Here is a 20,792-nt window from a genome sequence, read left to right as displayed (position 1 = left end):
AAAAGTAAATCCTAACTTGGTTAAGCCAGTAATTATCGAGTTTCCTCTTACTGGTATACAAATCCAATGCTTATTGATGTCACGGGGCAATTAAACCGTAAATGAAAATTTACCCACTCCCTTCAAGAAAAGTTTCCTGGGCATAAATACTATCTTAGAATGTGAGGTTATAAATAAGTTATAAAATCTCAATGTTGCACAAGCTCAGAGTTTCATCATGCATAGTGTGCTGGCTTAGACTGCACTGGTTTTGCCAGTCTTTACTCTCCCAGACTCAGAATAAAGGGAAATCTCCTAAATGTGGGGATTTGGTAATTTTTCTTTTGGAACAAAGTCCATCTTGCTCCTGCCTGATGAAGGTAAGGAAGCAGGGGTGGGGCTCCCTCCTGAGGACATGTGGATGAGCTGTGGAGGCTGCTCTGTGATCTCAGTTTGCAACTAAACGATACTGAAGAACAGATCTGAGATAGACAAATTTTATTTCACACTGGTACAGTGGGTGCTCAAGCAGGTATCTTAACGCCCAAAACCCAGAGTAGAGGCAATATTTATCCCCCACTTTAAAGACTTTATTTTTTTAGAGGAGCTTTACATTTGCAACAAAACTGAAAGGATGGTATAGAGATCTCCCCTGCCCCCACATGTGCACAGCCTCCCCTATTATCATCACTCACAAGAACAGGGCATTTTCTGTAAACAAGCGTGAGCCTACATTGACACATCATAATCACCCAAACTCCAAATTTTACCTTAGGGTTCATTCTTCATGTACATTCTATGGGTTTAGGCAAAAGTATAATGACATATACCCACCATTATAATATCATACATATTATTTACACTGCCCTAAAAATCCTCTATACTCTGCCTATTCACTTCTCTCCCCTTACCCACATCCACTGATTTCTTTATTGTCTCCATAGTTTTGTGTTTTCCAGAAAGTCATATAGTTGGGACTACACAGTATGTAGCCTTTTCAGATTGGCTTCTTCCACTTAGTAATATGCATTTAAGGTTCTTCCATATCTTTTCATGGCTTGATAGCTAATTTCTTTTCAGTGCTGAATAATATTCCAGTGACTGGGTATACTGTAGTTTATTTATCCATTCACCTACTGAAGGACATCTTCGTTGCTTCCAAGATCTGGCAATTATGAATAAAGCTGCTACAAGCATCTTTGTGCAGGCTTCTGTGTAGTCCTAAGTTTTCAACTCCTTTGGGTAAATACCAAGGAGTAAAATTGTTGAATCATATGCTAAGAGTAGATTAGTTTTGTAAGAAATCAACCAAACTGTCTTCGAAGTACCTGCACCATTTTTATCCCCACTAACAAAATATGAGATTTCTGTTGCTCCACATCCTCCTCAGTATTTGGTGGTGTCAGTGCTCAAGATTTAGCCATTCTGATAGGTGTTTTAGCGATGTCTCATTGTTATTTTCATTTGCATTTCCCTGATGGCTATGATGATATGGAGCATCTCTTCACATGCTTATTTACCATCTGTATATCTTTGAGGTGACAGTCAAGGCCTTTGGTCCATTTTTAAATCAGGTTGCTAGCAGAAGCAAAAACAACTACAATCCTGCAAACTGTGGAACAAAAACCACAGAAACATAGACAAGATGAAAAGGCAGAGGGCTATGTACGAGATGAAGGAACAAGATAAAACCCCAGGAAAACACCTAAATGAAATGGAGATAGGCAATCTTCCAGAAAAAGAATTTAGAATAATGATAATGAAGATGATCCAGGACCTCGTTAAAAGAATAGAGGCAGAGATCGAGGAGATGCAAGAAACGTTTAACAAAGATCTAGAAGAATTAAAGAACAAACAAACAGAGATGAACAATACAATAACTGAAAAGAAAAATACACTAAAAGGAATCAATAGCAGAATAACTGAGGCAGAAGAACGAAGAAGTGACATGGAAGACAGAATGGTGGAATTCACTGCTGGAGAACAGAATAAAGAAAAAAGAATGAAAAGAAATGAAGACAGCCTAAGAGACCTCTGGGACAACATTAAACGCAAAAACATTCGCATTATAGGGGTCCCAGAGGGAAAAGAGAGAAAGGACCTGAGAAAATATTTGAAGATATTAGAGTCGAAAACTTCCCTAACATGGGAAAGGAAATAGCCACCCAAGTCCAGGAAGCGCAGAGAGTCCCATACAGGATTAACCCAAGGGGAAACACACCGAGACACATAGTAATCAAATTGGCAAAAACTAAAGACAAAGAAAAATTACTGAAAGTAGCAAAGGAAAAATGACAACATACAAGGGAACTCCCATAAGGTTAACAGCTGATTTCTCAGCAGAAACTCTACAAGCTCGAAGGGAGTGGCATGATATACTTAAAGTGATGAAAGGGAAGAATCTACAACCAAGATTACCCTACCCAGCAAGGATCTCATTCAGATTCAATGGAGAAATCAGAAGCTTTACAGACAAGCAAAAGCAAACAGAATTCAGCACCACCAAACCAGCTCGACAACAAATGTTAAAGGAACTTCTCTAACTGGGAAACACAAGAGAAGAAAAGGACCTATAAAAACAAAGCCCCCAAAATTGAGGAAATGGTAATAGGAACATGCATATCGATAATGACCTTAAATGTGAATGGATTAAATGGTCCAACCAGAAGACACAGGCTTGCTGAAACAGTACAAAAACAAGACCCATTATATGCTGTCTACAACAGTCCCACTTCAGACCTAGGGACACATACAGACTGAAAGTGAGAGGACAGAAAAAGATATTCCATGCAAATGGAAATCAAAAGAGAGTTAGAGTAGCAATACTCATATCAGATAAAATAGACTTTAGAATAAAGAATGTTACAAGAGAAACGGAAGGACACTACATAATGATCAAGGGATCAATCCAAGAAGAAGATATAACAATTATAAATATATATGCACCCAACATAGGAGTACCTCACCACATAAGGCAACTGCTACCAGCTCTAAAAGAGGAAATCGACAGTAACAATAATAGTGGGGGACTTTAACACCTCAGTTACACCAATGAACAGGTCATCTAAACAGAAAATTAATAAGGAAACACAAGCTTTAAATGACACAATAGACCTAACAGATTTAATTGATGTTTATAGGACATTCCATCCAAAAACAGCAGATTACACTTTCTTCTCAAGTGCGCATGGAACATTCCCCAGGAAAATTCACATCTTGGGTCACAAATCTAGCCTCAATAAATTTAAGAAAACTGAAATCATATCAAGCATCTTTTCTGACCACAACGCAATGAGATAAGATATCAATTACAGGAAAAAGAACCATAAAAAACACAAACACATGGAGGCTAAAGAATACATTACTAAATAACCAAGAGATCACTAAAGCAATCAAAGAGGAAATCAAAAAATACCTAGAGAGAAATGACAATGAAAACACGATGATCCAAAGCCTATGGGATGCAGCAAAAGCAGTTCTAAGAGGGAAGTTTATACCTATACAAACCTATCTCAAGAAACAAGAAAAATCTCAAATAAACAACATAATGTTACACCTAAAGGAACTAGACAAAGAAGAACAAACAAAACCCAAAGTTAGCAGAAGGAAAGAAATCATAAAGATCAGAACAGAAATAAATGAAAGAGAAAAAAAGAAAACAATAGCAAACATCAATAAAACTAAAAGCTGATTCTTTGAGAAGATTAATAAAACTGATAAACCATTAGCCAGACTCATCAAGAAAAAGAGGGAGAGGACTCAAATCAATAAAATTGTAAATGAAAAAGGAGAAGTTACAACAGACACCGCAGAAATACAAAGCATCCTAAGAGACTACTACAAGCAACTCTATGCCAACAAAATGGACAACCTGGAAGAAATGGACAAATTCTTAGAATGGTATAACCTTCCAAGACTGAACCAGGAAGAAATAGAAAATATGAACAGACCAATCACAAGTAATGAAATTGAAACTATGATTAAAAATCTTCCAACAAACAAAAGTCCAGGACCAGATGGCTTCACAGGTGAATTCTATCAAACATTTAGAGAAGAGCTAACACCCATCCTTCTCAAACTCTTCCAAAAAACTGCAGAGGAAGGAACACTCCCAAACTCATTCTATGAGGCCACTTTCATCCTGATACCAAAATCAGACAAAGGTACTATACAAAAAGAAAATTACAGACCAATATCGCTGATGAACATAAATGCAAAAATCCTCAACAAAATACTAGCAAACAGAATCCAACAACACATTAAAAGGATCATACACCATGATCAAGTGGGATTTATACCAGAGATGCAAGGATTCTTCAATATACACAAATCAATTAATGTGATATACCATATTAACAAATTGAAGGAAAAAAACCATATAATCATCTCAATAGATGCAGAAAAAGCTTTCAACAAAATTCAACAACCATTTATGATAAAAACTCTCCAGAAAGTGGGCACAGAGGGAACCTACTTCAACATAATAAAGGCCATATACGACAAACCCACAGCAAACATCATTCTCAAGGGCGAAAAACTGAAAGCATTTCCTCTAAGATCAGGAACAAGACAAGGATGTCCACTCTCACCACTATTATTCAACAGTCTTGGAAGTCCTAGCCACGGCACTCAGAGAAGAAAAAGAAATAAAAGGAATACACATTGGAAAAGAAGAAGTAAAACTGTCACTGTCTGCAAATGACATGATACTACACATAGAGAATCCTAAAGATGTTACCAGAAAACTACTAGAGCTAATCAATGAATTTGGTAAAGTTGCAGGATACAAAATTAATGCACAGAAATCTCTTGCATTCCTATACACTAATGATGAAAAATCTGAATGAGAAATTAAGGAAACACTTCCATTTACCACTGCAACAAAAAGAATAAAATACCTAGGAATAAACCTACCTAGGGAGACAAAAGACCTGTATGCAGAAAACTATAAGACACTGATGAAAGAAATTAAAGATGATACAAACAGATGGAGAAATATACCATGTTCTTGGATTGGAAGAATCAATATTGTGAAAATGACTATACTACCCAAAGCAATCTACAGATTCAATGCAATCCCTATCAAATTACTAATAGCATTTTTTACAGACCTAGAACAAAAAGTCTTAAAATTTGTATGGAGACATAAAAGACCCCAAATAGCCAAAGCAGTATTGAGGGAAAAAAACGGAGCTGGAGGAATCAGACTCCCTGACTTCAGCCTATATTACAAAGCTACAGTAATCAAGACAATATGGTACTGGCACAAAAACAGAAATATAGATCAATGGAACAGGATAGAAAGCCCAGAGATAAAGCCATGCACATATGGTCACCTTATTTTTGACAAAGGAAGCAAGAATATACAATGGAGAAAAGACAGCCTCTTCAATAAGTGTTGCTGGGAAAACTGGACAGCTACATGGAAAAGAAAGAAATTAGAACACTCCCTAACACCATACACAAAAATAAACTCCAAATAGATTAGAGAGCTAAATGTAAGGCTGGGCACTATCAAACTCTTAGAGGAAAACATAGGAAGAGCACTCTTTGACATAAATCACAGCAGGACATTTTTTCATCCACCTCCTAGAGTAATGGAAATATAAACAAAAATAAACAAATGGGACCTAAGGAAACTTAAAAGCTTTTGCACAGCAAAGAAAATCATAAACAAGACGAAAAGATAACCCTCAGAATGGGAGAAAATATTTGCAAATGAATCAACAGACAAAGGATTAATCTCCAAAATATATAAACAGCTCATGCAGCTCAATATTAAAAAAACAAACAAACCAATCCAAAAATGGGCAGAAGACCTAAATAGACATTTCTCCAAAGAAGACATACAGATGGCCAAGAAGCACATGAAAAGCTGCTCAACATCACTAATTATTAGAGAAATGCAAATCAAAACTACAATGAGGTATCACCTCACAGCAGTTAGAACGGGCATCATCAGAAAATGTACAAACAACAAATGCTGGAGAGGGTGTGGAGAAAAGGAACCCTCTTGCACTGTTGGTGAGAATGTAAACTGATACAGCCACTATGGAGAACAGTATGGAGGTTCCTTAAGGAACTAAAAATAGCATTACCATATGACCCAGCAATCCCACTACTGGGCATATACCCAGAGAAAACCATAATTCAAAAAGACACATGCACCCCAATGTTCATTGCAGCACTATTTACAATAGCCAGGTCATGGAAGCAACCTAAATGCCCATCGACAGACTAATGGATAAAGAAGATGTGGTACATATATACAATGGAATATTACTAAGCCATAAAAAGAAACGAAATTGGGTCATTTGTAGAGACGTGGATGGATCTAGAGAGTGTCATACAGAGTGAAGTAAGTCAGAAAGAGTAAAACAAATATTGTATATTAACACATATATGTGGAACCTAGAAAACGGTACAGACAAACTGGTTTGCAGAGCAGAAATTGAGACACAGAAGTAGAGAACAAACGTATGGACACCAAGGGGGGGAAAGTGGCAGGGGGTGGTGGTGGTGGTGTGATGAACTCGGAGATTGGGATTGACACGTATACACTGATGTGTATAAAATGGGTGACTAATAAGAAAATAAAGAAATAAACATTTTTTTAAAAAATTTTAAATAAATAAATCAGGTTGCTTTCTTACTGTTGAGTTTTAAGAGTTCTTTGTATATTTTAGATAAAAATCGTATATGAAATATGTCTTCTAGAAATATTTTCTCCAAATCTGTGGCTTATGTTTTCATTCTCTTGACAGTGTCTCTCACCCTGAGGAGAAATTTTTAGTTTTAAAGAAGTTTTGTTTTTTGATCCTTTCTTTCATAGATCATGCCTTTGGTGTTGTGTCTAAATGTCATCACCAAACTCAAGATTATCTAGATTTCCCCTGTCATCGTCTAGGAATTTAATGGCTTTGCATTTTACATTTAGGTCTGTGATACATCTTGAGGTAATTTGGTGAATAGGGATATGGTCTGTTTTTAGATTTATTTATTTTTTTTTGCATGTGGATGAACAGTTGTTCCAGCACCATCTGCTAGAAAGACTATCTTTCCTACACTGTTTTGCCTCTGCTACTTTGTCAAAGATCAGTTGACTACATTTACGTGGGTCTATTTCTGGACTCTGTTCGTTTATATTGAACTGTCTACTCTTGCCAACACCACACTGTCTTAATAACTCCATATATTATTTTGATTTTAAAAAACTGTTCCTCTGGATGAAACTCTGTTGTCCCAATAATGGTTAATTTCTAAAACTCAACTGTTAAGTGAACAAGAGTAAACATTCCAATTCTTCTATTACAGAAGGTCTAGATATTAATACACCAACCTTTTAAACTGCTAATAAAGTATTTTTAAGATTTGGGGGAAGAGATCTTTCTGTTCCCAAAGTAAGTATGTTTGTAAGTCTGAGTAACAATACCATCACATCTGTTTTATACTGCATTAAATGAAGCTTAGAAGCAAGATGCAAAATATCTTAACAGACTGATCTCTCAGTCTAGACTTCCAACAGTGCCAACAATAAGTATTTTAGGACTGGCCTCAGCAACCAGAATTAATCAACTGTGAATACTTATCAATACCCTCTCAGAAAATTCCAAAAATCTTAAAACAGTCATATACTCAACAAATTATATATTAGGTACTGACTATATACCAGACACTGTTCTAGATACCAAGGACAGAGAGGTGAATAAAACAAACAAAAGTCCCTCACGGTTCTACAATCTAGTGGAAAACACATTTAATAAATGAGATAAATAAGAATGACCTTATTCAGTAAGGCTAGATAGTGATAAATGATAAGGAAAAAATTAAGTAGGGAAGGGGGATAGGAAGTGTTGGGTTGGGTTACATAGAGTAGTCAGAGAAGCTTCAATGAGAAGTTGACATTTGAGTAACTATTTCTAGATAGCAGGAAAATGATCCACACAAAAATCTGGGGCAACCACAACCTAGCAGTAAGAGTAAATGCAAATATCCTGAGGTGCCATGTTCAAAGACTAGCAAGATGGTTAGTTTAGAGTAGAATAAGCAAGTGGGAAAATAGTAGAATAGGAAGCCAGAGAGGTAACAAGGGGTCACATCAAAGAACTTCCTTAAATCAAGTTAAGGACTTTGGCTTTTAAAGTGAATAAAACAGGAATTCACTGAAGGATTTGGAACACAGGAGTGATATGATTTGACACTGATGAACTTGATCACTCTACCCTATATGTTGAAAAAAGACTTAAGGAAAGCAATTGTAGAAACAGGAGCTATTATAAGAATTTGGGTGCTAGATTAAACTAAGTGGGTAGCATAGCAATAGGGTTAGTCAGAATCTAAATATAATTTGAAGGTAGAGCTTTGGTTTCCTATGGATTAGATGTTGGGTATGAGGGAAAAATGAATCAAAAATTTTGGCCTGAAAACAAAAAGAATTGACAATAGGTTTATTTCACATAGAGCTCTATCACCCATTAGTTTATTTAAAAAAAAAACAAAGAGCAGGACATGATATAACTTGTCATATAATATGTTCCACTAATAGTAAAAATTGCATTCAGTACCTAAAAATTACTATGAGATCAGTTTCAATAAGCAGTTTTTAAGGAATGGCTTCTGAATACCATGTGAATTAAAGAGAAGAAAGTCTCCATTCTTTTCACCAAAAGCTAGCTTTTCAACCATATTAAAGGTCAAGACTGCCAATAAAAATGGAATTCAACTGAAATTAATCCTAGCTATGCTACCTACAGCTTTCTGACTTTGGCAAGTAGTTTAATCTCTCTAACCCTGTTTCCTCTTTGGTATAACTGGGATGATATTTACATCATAGAATCACTGTACTGATTAACAAAATATCTATTAAGTACTTAGTACAATTCCTGGTATACAATATTAAATAAATGGCAGAATACACAAAAAGAAAAAAAAATGGAAAAATCTGTAGCAATGATACAAATGTGGGAAGAGTAAAATCCACCCAAGCTAAAAACCTGAAAGAATTTTCCTATTAGAAAAAGGCACAATAAATCTTCATGACATTGGGCTTGGCAATGGTTTCTTAGATATGACCCCAAACACATGAGCAACAGAAGAAAAAATAGATAAATTGGACTTATTCAAAATTTAAAACTTTTGTGCATCAAAGGATGTTGTCAAAAAACTCAAAAGACAACCCACATAATTGGAGAGAAAATTTGCATATCACATATCCAAGAGGGGACTTACACCCAGAATATATGAAGAACTCATACAACTCAACAACAGAAAAATAAACAACCCAATTTAAAAACTGGGCAAAAAGCTTGAACAGATGGTCTCTGACTTACAGTGATCTGAGTTACAATTTTTTGACTTTATGGTACACATTCAATAGACACTGTACTTCAAAAACAAAAATTTTTTTGAAGTAATACCTACAATAGAATAAAGGAAGAAAAGGACTAACTGATCACTCCCCTTCCCAAGAAAGGGGTGAAATATGCAGGAAATGTAGAAATACAGAGGAGATCCTAACAAAACACAACTAACTCTTCCCAATTTTGTTTTTTGTTTTTGTTATTTTTCTTGGCCATGCTGTGCGGCAGGTGGGATCTTAGTTCCCCAACCGGGGACTGAACCCATGACCCCTGCAGTTGGAAGCGTGAGTCCTAACCACTGGACCGCCAGGGAATTCCCAACTCCCAGCTCTTCCCAATTTTGAATAGCAAGAACATAGCCAGAGTAGGTTCTGGGAAAAACTGTAAACAAACAATTTAGAACCCCTTCTACTCTGCCTATCAATAGCATTGAAGGACGATGAGCCAGAAGACCTAAGCATAAGTACAAGCATAGCAAGTATATGAATTGGCAGCCAGGCCAAACATTATACAGACACCTGAAATTTTATACAACCCCCAGAACTTTATAGAGACCCCCCAAAATGTTTATGGACACCCCTCAAAACGTTTTATGGACATCTGACAAAGTGGCAGCATCAAAAAGGGGGAAGAAATCACAAATGGATTAAAGCCCCTGCTGTGACCATTCATGTCTCTTGTAGCACCATAACACAAGCGATTCTTGTAAATCAACATATAAGACAGAAAATCCAATAGAAAAAATGGGAAAGAATGCCAATTCCTAATTCACAGCAGGGGAAAACACACTGCCTTTCAAGTACATGGAAAGATGTTCCAACTCACTAGTAATCAAAAAATGCGAATTAAAATAATAAAATAACACTTTATCCCCATTAAGTTATTAAAAAATTAGAATATCAAGTATGTTAGGGAGGATATGGAGAAACAAGAATCTTCATGAAGAGTTACTCTAACTAGCAACTTACATTGCATATTCATATACTTATGACCCAGCAATCCCACTCTTGAGATTATTTGTAAATAGGTACAGATATAAATATACACACATCCTGGAGTATATGTGTAGCATGTGTGTACATATATGTAAATATATACGTATAGCTGTGTTTCCATTTATGTATATATATGTGTGTCTGTGCATGTGTGTGTACAGCTAAGAGAGAAACATCCACATCTGTCAACAGGGAATACCTATGAGGATACTTGCAACAAACTGGATACTTCTTGTTACAGTAGGGAATTAGAGGCAGCCTTAATGCTCAAAATTACTAGGATGGAGAAATAAAATGTACCTAGATATATACTACAAAACATCATGCAACAGTCAAAAGGAATGAACCAAAGGTACATGGAGCACCATTGCTGGATATTTTGTCAAATGAAAATAGAAATTAAAATAAGATCTGTGACACAATACAATTTACATAAAATTAAAATATAAAAAAATATATTTCACAGGTATATACACATTCAAAAACATATATAAATTACAATAGAATAGAAAACCAAGAGAAGAGGTCAGGAGAATAAGAAATGAAGTAAGGGGAGGAATACAATACCTTATTCAACAGAATCTAAAAATGACATCAATAATAAGCTGTACCATCATATGCAACTAAAAAAGAAACAACTCTGCTAATTAAACTATGATAATACTTTCTTATCAGTTAGGAATTTTACCCTTTTCTAAAAAGTTCTTTTAGACTTAAACAAGTTTTATCATACACCACTCTTGTGGAAAAAACACACACACACATACACTTATATATAATTAGGTTTTCAGGGACTTCCCTGGTGTCGCAGTGGTTAAGAACCTGCCTGCCAATGCAGGGACACGGGTTCAATCCCTTGTCTAGGAAGATCCCACATGCCTCAGAGCAACTAAGCCCATGGGCCACAACTACTGAGCCTGCGCTCTAGAGCCCGTGAGCCATAACTACTGAGCCCACGTGCCACAACTACTGAAGCCCACGCACCTAGAGCCCATGCTCTGCAACAAGAGAAGCCACCGCAATGAGAAGCCCCCACCCCACAACGAAGAGTAGCCCCCACTCAATGCAACTAGAGAAAGCCCAAGCACAGCAATGAAGATCCAACGCAACCAACCAAATAAATAAATAAAAATGAAATTTAAAAAATAATAATAATAATTAGGTTTTCCAACTAATTCTCATTCTTCAGGGTCTAGCTTTTCCGAATCACTTTTTGACTAAGTCACTGATGTGCAGATTTTTCCACATAATATTGTCTATTACTTTGGTAAAGTATCCTTTACTGAGAGAATCCATAATAGAACTAATTAAAAGCTACTGTTCTTGGGATTGTAAGCCAAGTTTACATTCAGTCAGCTCACCAACATTTGACTCCAGCTTTAGGAATGTTGCTAAACACTTCTAATTCACCAAATTCCAAAATCTCCTCCACCTCTCTCTCCCACATTCAAACATTTAGTTCACAGGGAATAAAACAGTAATTCACAATTGTCTGAGAGACTTTCCTCCAATCTGCTGAAATATATATTCATATTTTGAGGCAGGCATTTTCTCTGTTGACACATCTGTATGAAATAACAGCTACCTCCAACTGCCACCTAGCCAAGAAAAATTTTTCTTAATTCCATCATCTATAACATATAACCCAATTTTCAAATATGTCAAAGTAAATGAAGCAAAAATTAGAATCAAAGAAATATGACAAAGTAAAACAAAGCAAAAGAGAAGGCTTGGGTGGTGAATGAACAATGTGAACATGATTAGCTCATGATTAGCACTTCAGGTCAAAATTTAACTGACGCGAACTTACCCTCCTACTAGACACACTTAGAAAATGGGGGAGAGGGATAAGATAAATGAAGCAACTGCTTTTAGACACTGGACACTAAGCAACACAGTACTGAGATCTCTGAGGGAAGGGGAACAAATGAAGTGAACACTATCATAGATTCAGCTTTTTGCCTTCACACAAAGTTCCACAGGCCCAAGGAGGGAGCACACAAGCAGAGCACCACAATCTTGCTGAGTTCAGGAAGGATAAAGGGGAAAGAATTTACAGGGCAGAACACCAGAGACGGACGAGCTACAAGAAGAAAATCCTAAAAAATCTACATAGTGTTCTCATCAAGTTCATTGTTGAATACTAGTCACACATGCCCAAGTTAAAACTCCACAAGATCACAACATCAGAGACAAAGGATCATTTCCATGGGTTCATTAATACATGAAATACAAGTTAAGAAAAGAAGCAGTGAATCAGAAGATGTATCCAAATTAAAACACAAAGGGAAAAAAAGAAAACAGAGCATCTATGGGCTGTGGGTCAATATCAAATGAATCAAAATACATGAAGAGACAGTGGCTGAAATTTTTTTAAGTAACAACAACAAAAAAAGACATTTTACCACATATCCAAGAAGTTCAGAAAACACCAAGCAGAACTGTTTTTCTTTTTAACATCTTTATTGGAGTATAATTGCTTTACAATGGTGTGTTAATTTCTGCTTTATAACAAAGTGAATCAGTTATACATATACATATGTTCCCATATCTCTTCCCTCTTGCGTCTCCCTCACTCCCACCCTCCCCTATACCACCCCTCCAGATGGTCACAAACCACCAAGCTGATCTCCCTGTGCTATGCGGCTGCTTCCCACTAGCTATCTATTTTACATTTGGTAGTGTATATATGTCCATGCCACTCTCTCACTTTGTCACAGCTTACCCTTCCCCTTCGCAATATCCTCAAGTCCATTCTCTAGTAGGTCTGTGTCTTTATTCCCATCTTACCCCTAGGTTCTTCATGACTTTTTTTTTCTTTCTTAGATTCCATATATATGTGTTAGCATACAGTATTTGTTTTTCTCTTTCTGACTTACGTCACTCTGTATGACAGACTCTAGGTCCATCCACCTCATTACAAATAACTCAATTTTGTTTCTTTTTATGGCTGAGTAATATTTCATTGTATATATGTGCCACATCTTCTTTATCCATTCATCTGTTGATGGACACTTAGGCTGCTTCCATGCCCTGGCTATTGTAAACAGAGCTGCAATGAACATATTGGTACATGACTCTTTTTGAATTATGGTTTGCTCAGGGTATATGTCCAGTAGTGGGATTGCTGGGTTGTATGGTAGTTCTATTTGTAGTTTTTTAAGGAACCTCCATACTGTTCTCCATAGTGGCTGTATCAATTTATATCCCCACCAACAGTTCAGAAGGGTTCCCTTTTCTCCACACCCTCTCCAGCATTTATTGTTTCTAGATTTTTTGATGATGGCCATTCTGACCAGTGTGAGATGATATCTCATTGCAGTTTTGATTTGCATTTCTCTAATGATTAGTGATGCTGAGCATTCTTTCATGTGTTTGTTGGCAGTCTGTATATCTTCTTCGGAGAAGTGTCTATTTAGGTCTTCTGCCCATTTTTGGATTGGGTTGTTTGTTTTTTGGTTATTGAGCTGCATGAGCTGCTTGTAAATTTTGGAGATTAATCCTCTGTCAGTTGCTTCATTTGCAAATATTTTCTCCCATTCTGAGGATTGTCTTTTGGTCTTGTTTATGGTTTCCTTTGCTGTCCAAGCAGAATTTTAAAAAACAAACACCCTGACACATACAATGCATTTAAACTGATAAAGGCAAAAATGAAGAGAAAATCTTGAAGGCAGTCATAGAAAAAAGACACATCACATATAAAGGAACAAAGATAAGAATACAGCAGACCTCTCATCAGAAACTATACTAGCCAAGAGAGTTCAGAGAGCTTCCAGATTGGTTAACACCTGTAGATTCGGGGAGAGCGGCATACTTGGTGATAGCGTGGATGCTCTGCACTCTTTCCCAATACTTGGTCCTATGCATCTCTTCCACGTGGCTGTTCCTGAGTTACACCCTTTCATATTAAACCAGTAATAGTCATTATCCAACTTCTAGAGGTGATGGATCATCTGCAAAGAGGGGAATTGGTTGCTGCAATACTCCATAAAGGAAGTATCTATTTCAACTCTTTTGCCCATTTAAAAAAACTGGGTTGGGGAGAGTGGCCAGGATGGTAGAATAGAAAGACCTTGAGCTCACCTCCTCTCATGAGCACACCAAAATCACAATATGCAGAACAACCATCTTTGAAAAAGACTGAAACGTACCAGAAAAAATTTCTACAATTAACGACATAAAAAGGGAACCCCAAAAAGACCAGTAGGAGAGGCAGATTCGTGATATAATCAAATCCCATACCTCCCGGGTGGGTGACCGACAAACTGGAGAATAATTGTATTACAGAGGTTCTCCCACAGGAGGGAAAGTTCTGAGCCCCAAGTCGGGTCCTGCAGCTCAGGGGTCCAGCACCAGGAAGAAGAGCCCCCAGAGCATTTGGCTTTGAAGGCCAGTGAGGCTTGATTACAGGAGCTCCACAGGATTGGGGGAAATAGAGACTTCACTATTAAAGGGCACAAACAAAACCTCACACCCACTGGGACCAAGGGCAAGGGAGCTCTCTCCCGGAGGCTGACATTTTGGCACCAAGACCTGGTCCCACCTAACACCTATAGGCTCCAAGGCTGGGATGCCTCAGGTCAAACAACAAACTGGGTGGGCACACAGCCCCACCCATCAGCAGACAAGCTACCTAAAGATTTCCTAAGCACACAGCTCCCTCCAGACATGCCCCTAGACACAGCCTTAACCACCAGAGGGCCCCAGTTCTACCCACCAGGAGGCAGGCATCGGCCCCTCCCACCAGGAAGTGTCACAAGCCTCTAGGCCAGCCTCAATCACCAGAAGGCAGACACCAGAAGCAAGAAAATGACAGTCCCACAGCCTGCAGACCTAGTCTGCAAAGGCAGGCCAGATTCTACCCTGGGACCGTCGGGCACCTGGCCCTTGGGTGATGAGAGGGGAGTGCACTGCTGGGAGGAGTAAGACGTCTCCTACGGAGGGTCACTTCTCCAAGGTTGAGACTATTGTTAAAATGACCTTACTACTCAAGGCAATCTACAGATTCAATGCAACCCCTATCAAATTACCAATGGCATTTTTCACACAAAAAATTTAAATTTGTATGGAAACACAAAAGACCCCAAATAGCCAAAACAATCTTGAGAAAAAAGAACAGAGTTGGAGGAATCATGCTCCCTGGCTTCAGACTATGTTACAAAGCTACTGTAATCAAAACAGTATGGTACTGGCACTAAAACAGACATATAGATCAATGGAATAGGGTAGAAAGCTCAGAAATCAACCCATGCACTTATGATCATTTAATCCACAACAACGGAGGCAAGAGTATACAATGGAGAAAAGACAGTCTCTTCAATAACTGTACTAGCCGCAGCTGGAAAATCAGCCCAATTCGTACTTCACCCCTGATCCCTTCAGCAGTAGAAGGCCCCATCCCAGTTTCAGCCCTACTCCACTCAATCACAATAGTTGTAACAGGAATTTTCCTACTTATCCGTTTCTACCCCCTGACAGAAAATAACTAACTCATTCAAACAATAACTCTTTCTCTAGGCGTCCTCACCACCTTATTCATAGCCATTTGCGCTCTCACCCAAAACAATATCAAAAAAATTATTGCTTTTTCCACCTCCAGCCAACTAGGCTTAATAATAGTAACAACTGGTCTCAACCAACCTTACTTAGCATTCTTACATATTTGCACACACGCCTTCTTCAGAGCTATATTATTCTATATTATTCTTATGTTCCGGCTCTGTCATCCATAACCTAAATAACCTAAATAACCATAACCTAAAAAACTCTACCACTAATCCTAAAAGAAATGCCCCTAACACAACTTTGTTAGAAACCCAAACCTCAGGGTACTGCTCAGTAGCCATAGCTGTCGTGTAACCAAACAGAACCAATATTCCCTCCAGATAAACCAAAAATACTATTAAACCTAAAAATGAACCACCAAAGTTTAAAACAATCCCACACCTAACACCACCACCCACAATCAACCCTAAACCCCCATAAATAGGCAAAGGCTTTGAAGAAACCCCCACAAAACTAATTACAAAAATAATGCTTATAATAAAAACAATGTCATCATTATTCTCACATGGACTTCAACATGACCAATGACATGAAAAATCATCGCTGTCATTCAACTACAAGAACGCTAATGACCAACATTCGAAAAACACACCCACTAATAAAATTTCTCAATAACACATTTATCGACCTTCCTACTCCATCAAACATCTCTTCGTGATGGAACTTTGGCTCCCTACTTGGCCTCTGCCTAATCATACAAATCCTAACAGGCCTATTCCTAGCAACACACTACACACCAGACACGACAACTGCCTTCTCATCTGTCACACATATTTGCCGAGATGTTAATTACGGCTGAATTATTCGATATCTACATGCAAACAGAGCTTCCATAGTCTTCATTTGCCTTTACACCCACGTAGGACGTGGCCTATACTATGGCTCCCACGCCTTCCAAGAAACATGAAACATTGGAGTAATCCTACTATTCACAGTTATAGCTACTGCATTCATAGGCTATGTCCTACCCTGAGGACAAATATCATTTTGAGGCGCAACCGTCATTACCAACCTTCTATCAGCAATCCCCCACATCGGTACCACTCTAGTTGAGTGAATCTGAGGTGGCTTTTCCCTAGACAAAGCAACACTAACACGCTTCTTTGCCTTCCACTTCATTCTCCCTTTTATCATCCTAGCACTAGCAGCCGTCCACCTACTATTGCTCCACGAAACAGGATCTAACAACCCCACAGGAATTCCATCCAACACAGACAAAATCCCATTTCACCCCTACTACACAATCAAAGACATCCTGGGCGCCTTACTACTAATCTTAACCCTACTTACATTAACTTTATTCGCACCTGACCTACTAGGAGACGCCGACAACTACACCCCAGCAAAGCCACTCAACACCCCACCACACATTAGACCAGAATGGTACTTCCTATTTGCATACGCAATCCTACGATCAATTCCCAACAAACTAGGAGGAGTTTTAGCCCTACTACTCTCAATCCTTATCCTAATATTCATCCCAATACTCCACACAACCAAACAACGAAGCATAATATTCCGACCCTTCAGCCAACTTTTATTCTGAGTACTAGTCGCAAATCTCCTGACCCTAACATGAATTGGAGGCCAACCCGCAGAACACCCATACATAATTGTAGGCCAATTAGCATCCATCTTATATTTTCTCCTAATCCTAGTAACTAGTCTTATTGAGAATAAACTCCTAAAATGAAGAGTCTCTGTAGTGTAGCAAAATACCCCGACTTTGTAAACCGGAAAAGGAGAAAACCACACCTCTCTAAAACTCAAGGAAGAAGCATTAACACCTCAACGCCAGCACCCAAAGCTGAAATTCTACATAAACTATTCCCTGAAAAAGGCTTATTGTAGAATAACCACAAGGCTACAGTGGTATGTCAGTATTGAAAATATTTTATAATACTTTTGTCATATAAATCATACACACATGTACTCCCACATGTCAATAATAGCGTCTTCCTGTAAATGTATATATGTACATGCTATGTATAACTGTGCATTCAATTATTTTCCCCACGAGCAGTTGAAGCTCGTATTGAATTGCATTAATTTTACATATTACGTATAAATTATTGGTCGTACATAGGACATGTCCTTAAATCAGTTTAAGTCAACTAACATTATGGCCCCTCCATTAGATCACGAGCTTAATCAGCATGCCGCGTGAAACCAGCAACCCGCTCGGCAGGGATCCCTCTTCTCGCACGGGGCCCATAAACCGTGGGGGTAGCTAACGGTGATCTTTATAAGACATCTGGTTCTTACTTCAGGACCATTTTAACTTAAAATCGCCCACCTGTTCCCCTTAAATAAGACATCTCGATGGGTTAATGACTAATCAGCCCATGCTCACACATAACTGAGATTTCATACATTTGGTATTTTTTATTTTGGGGGGGGGATTTGCACAGACTCAGCTATGACCTTAAAAGGTCTCGTCACAGTCAAGCAAATTGTAGCTGGACTTGTATGTATTTGTTATTTGACTAGCACAACCAACATGTGCAATTAAATTAATGGTTACAGGACATAGTACTCCACTATTCCCCCCGGGCTCAAGAAACTGTATCTCGTAGTGGATCAAACCCCCCTTATCCCATACAAAACTAACCATCTGCTTAGATATTCACCACACCCCTAGACAGGCTCCTCTCTAGATCTACAAACCATTTTATTTATAAATCAATACTAAATCTGACACAAGCCCCATAATGAAATTATATGAACATTTTTCACAACCCATAGGTTAATGTAGCTTAAATTTTTCATAAAGCAAGACACTGAAAATGCCTAGATGGGCTCGCCAGCCCCATCAACATAAAGGTTTGGTCCCAGCCTTTCTATTAATTCTTAACAGACTTACACATGGAAGCATCCACATTCCAGTGAGAATGCCCTCCAAATCACAAAGATCAAAAGGAGCGGGTATCAAGCACGCTACACTAGCAGCTCACAACACCTTGCTTAGCCACACCCTCACGGGACACAGCAGTGATAAAAATTAAGCAATGAACGAAAGTTTGACTACATCAGGATAACTAGGGTTGGTAAACTTCGTGCCAGCCACCGCAGTCATACAACTGACCCAAATTAATAGAGACCCGGCGTAAAGAGTGTTAAGGAATCACACAGAATAAAGTCAAATCTTAATTAAGCTGTAAAAAGCCATAATTAAAACTAAGCTAAACCACGAAAGTGACTTTAATACAATCTGACTACACGACAGCTAAGACCCCAACTGGGATTAGATACCCCACTATGCTTAGTCGTAAACATAAATAGTCACAGAACAAGACTATTCGCCAGAGTACTACTAGCAACGGCCTAAAATTCAAAGGACTTGGCAGTGCTTCATATCCCTCTAGAGAAGCCTGTTCTGTAACCGATAAACCCCGATCAACCTCACCAACCCTTGCTACTTCAGTCTATATACCGCCATCTTCAGCAAACCCTAAAAGGAAACGAAAGTAAGTATAACTACCCTACATAAAAACGTTAGGTCAAGGTGTAACCTATGGGATGGGAAGAAATGGGCTACATTTTCTATACTAAGAACACCCCTCATACTCACACGAAAGTTTTTATGAAATCTAAAAACCAAAGGAGGATTTAGTAGTAAATTAAGAGCAGAGTACCTGTCACCGCCTGTCACCCTCCTCAAGTACCACAGCAAACCCCCAGCTTACTAACCCATGCTAAGCAACTATACGAGAGGAGACAAGTCGTAACAAGGTAAGCATACTGGAAAGTGTGCTTGGATAAAACAAGATGTAGCTTAAACAAAGCATCTAGTTTACACCTAGAAGATTCCACAACCCGTGTATATCTTGAACTAAATCTAGCCCACACCCCCCCCACCGCTACTACCATAAACCAATCAAATAAAACATTCATTATACATCTAAAGTATAGGAGATAGAAATTCAACCACCAATGGAGAAAGTACCTATAGAGAAAGTACCATAAAGGAAAGATGAAAGAAACACTAAAAGTAAAAAAAAGCAAGCTTACCCCTTGTACCTTTTGCATAATGACTTAACTAGTAACAACTTAGCAAAGAGACCTTAAGCTAAACTACCCGAAACCAGATGAGCTACTTACGAGCAGTAACTAGAATGAACTCATTTATATGGCAAAATAGTGAGAAGACTTATAAGTAGAGGTGAAAAGCCTAACGAGCCTGGTGATAGCTGGTTGTCCAAGAAAAGAATTTCAGTTCAATGCTAAATAATACTAAAAACCACATCAAATCTCAACGTATATTTAATCGTTAGTCTAAAAAGGTACAGCTTTTTAGAAATGCATACAACCTTAACTAGAGAGTAAAATAAACATAAACCATAGTTGGCCTAAAAGTAGCCACCAATTGAAAAAGTGTTCAAGCTCAACAATAAAACAATGTTTTAATTCCAACAATAAGCAAATCACCTCCTAGCCTGACTATTAGACTAATCTATATAACTATAGAAGCAATACTGTTAACATGAGTAACAAGAAATTCTTCTCCTCGCACAAGCTTACATCAGTAACTGATAGTACACTGATAATTAACAGCTAATAAATATAACCCAACACTAAATTATTTATTAAAAACACTGTTAACCCAACACAGGCTTGCATTAAGGAAAGATTAAAAAAAGTAAAAGGAACTCGGCAAACACAAACCCCGCCTGTTTACCAAAAACATCACCTCTAGCATAACCAGTATTAGAGGCACTGCCTGCCCAGTGACAATTGTTAAACGGCTGTAGTGTGGTGCTGGGAAACCTGTACAAGTGAAAGAATGAAATTAGAACATTCTCTAACACCATACACAAAAATAAACTCAAAATGGATTAAAGACCTAAATATAAGACCAAATACTACAAAATTCTTAGAGGAAAACACAGGCAGA

At 37.9% G+C, this 20,792-nt stretch overlaps 1 protein-coding gene across 9 annotated transcripts in view; it reads right to left on the bottom strand.

Moving 5' to 3' along the window:
• The window catches only part of COP1 (COP1 E3 ubiquitin ligase), a 276,120-nt gene that overhangs the window by 239,984 nt on the left and 15,344 nt on the right, over nucleotides 1-20,792 (bottom strand). The window lies entirely within an intron of this gene.

The sequence above is a fragment of the Delphinapterus leucas genome, chromosome 1 (assembly GCF_059928025.1).
Source record: "Delphinapterus leucas isolate spDelLeu-1000000601 "Yukka" chromosome 1, BTC_Dleu_Yukka2, whole genome shotgun sequence".
NCBI classification, from domain to species: domain Eukaryota; kingdom Metazoa; phylum Chordata; class Mammalia; order Artiodactyla; family Monodontidae; genus Delphinapterus; species Delphinapterus leucas.
Note: the sequence above shows the minus strand (reverse complement) of the source record. Positions and strands in the feature narration are given on the sequence as shown.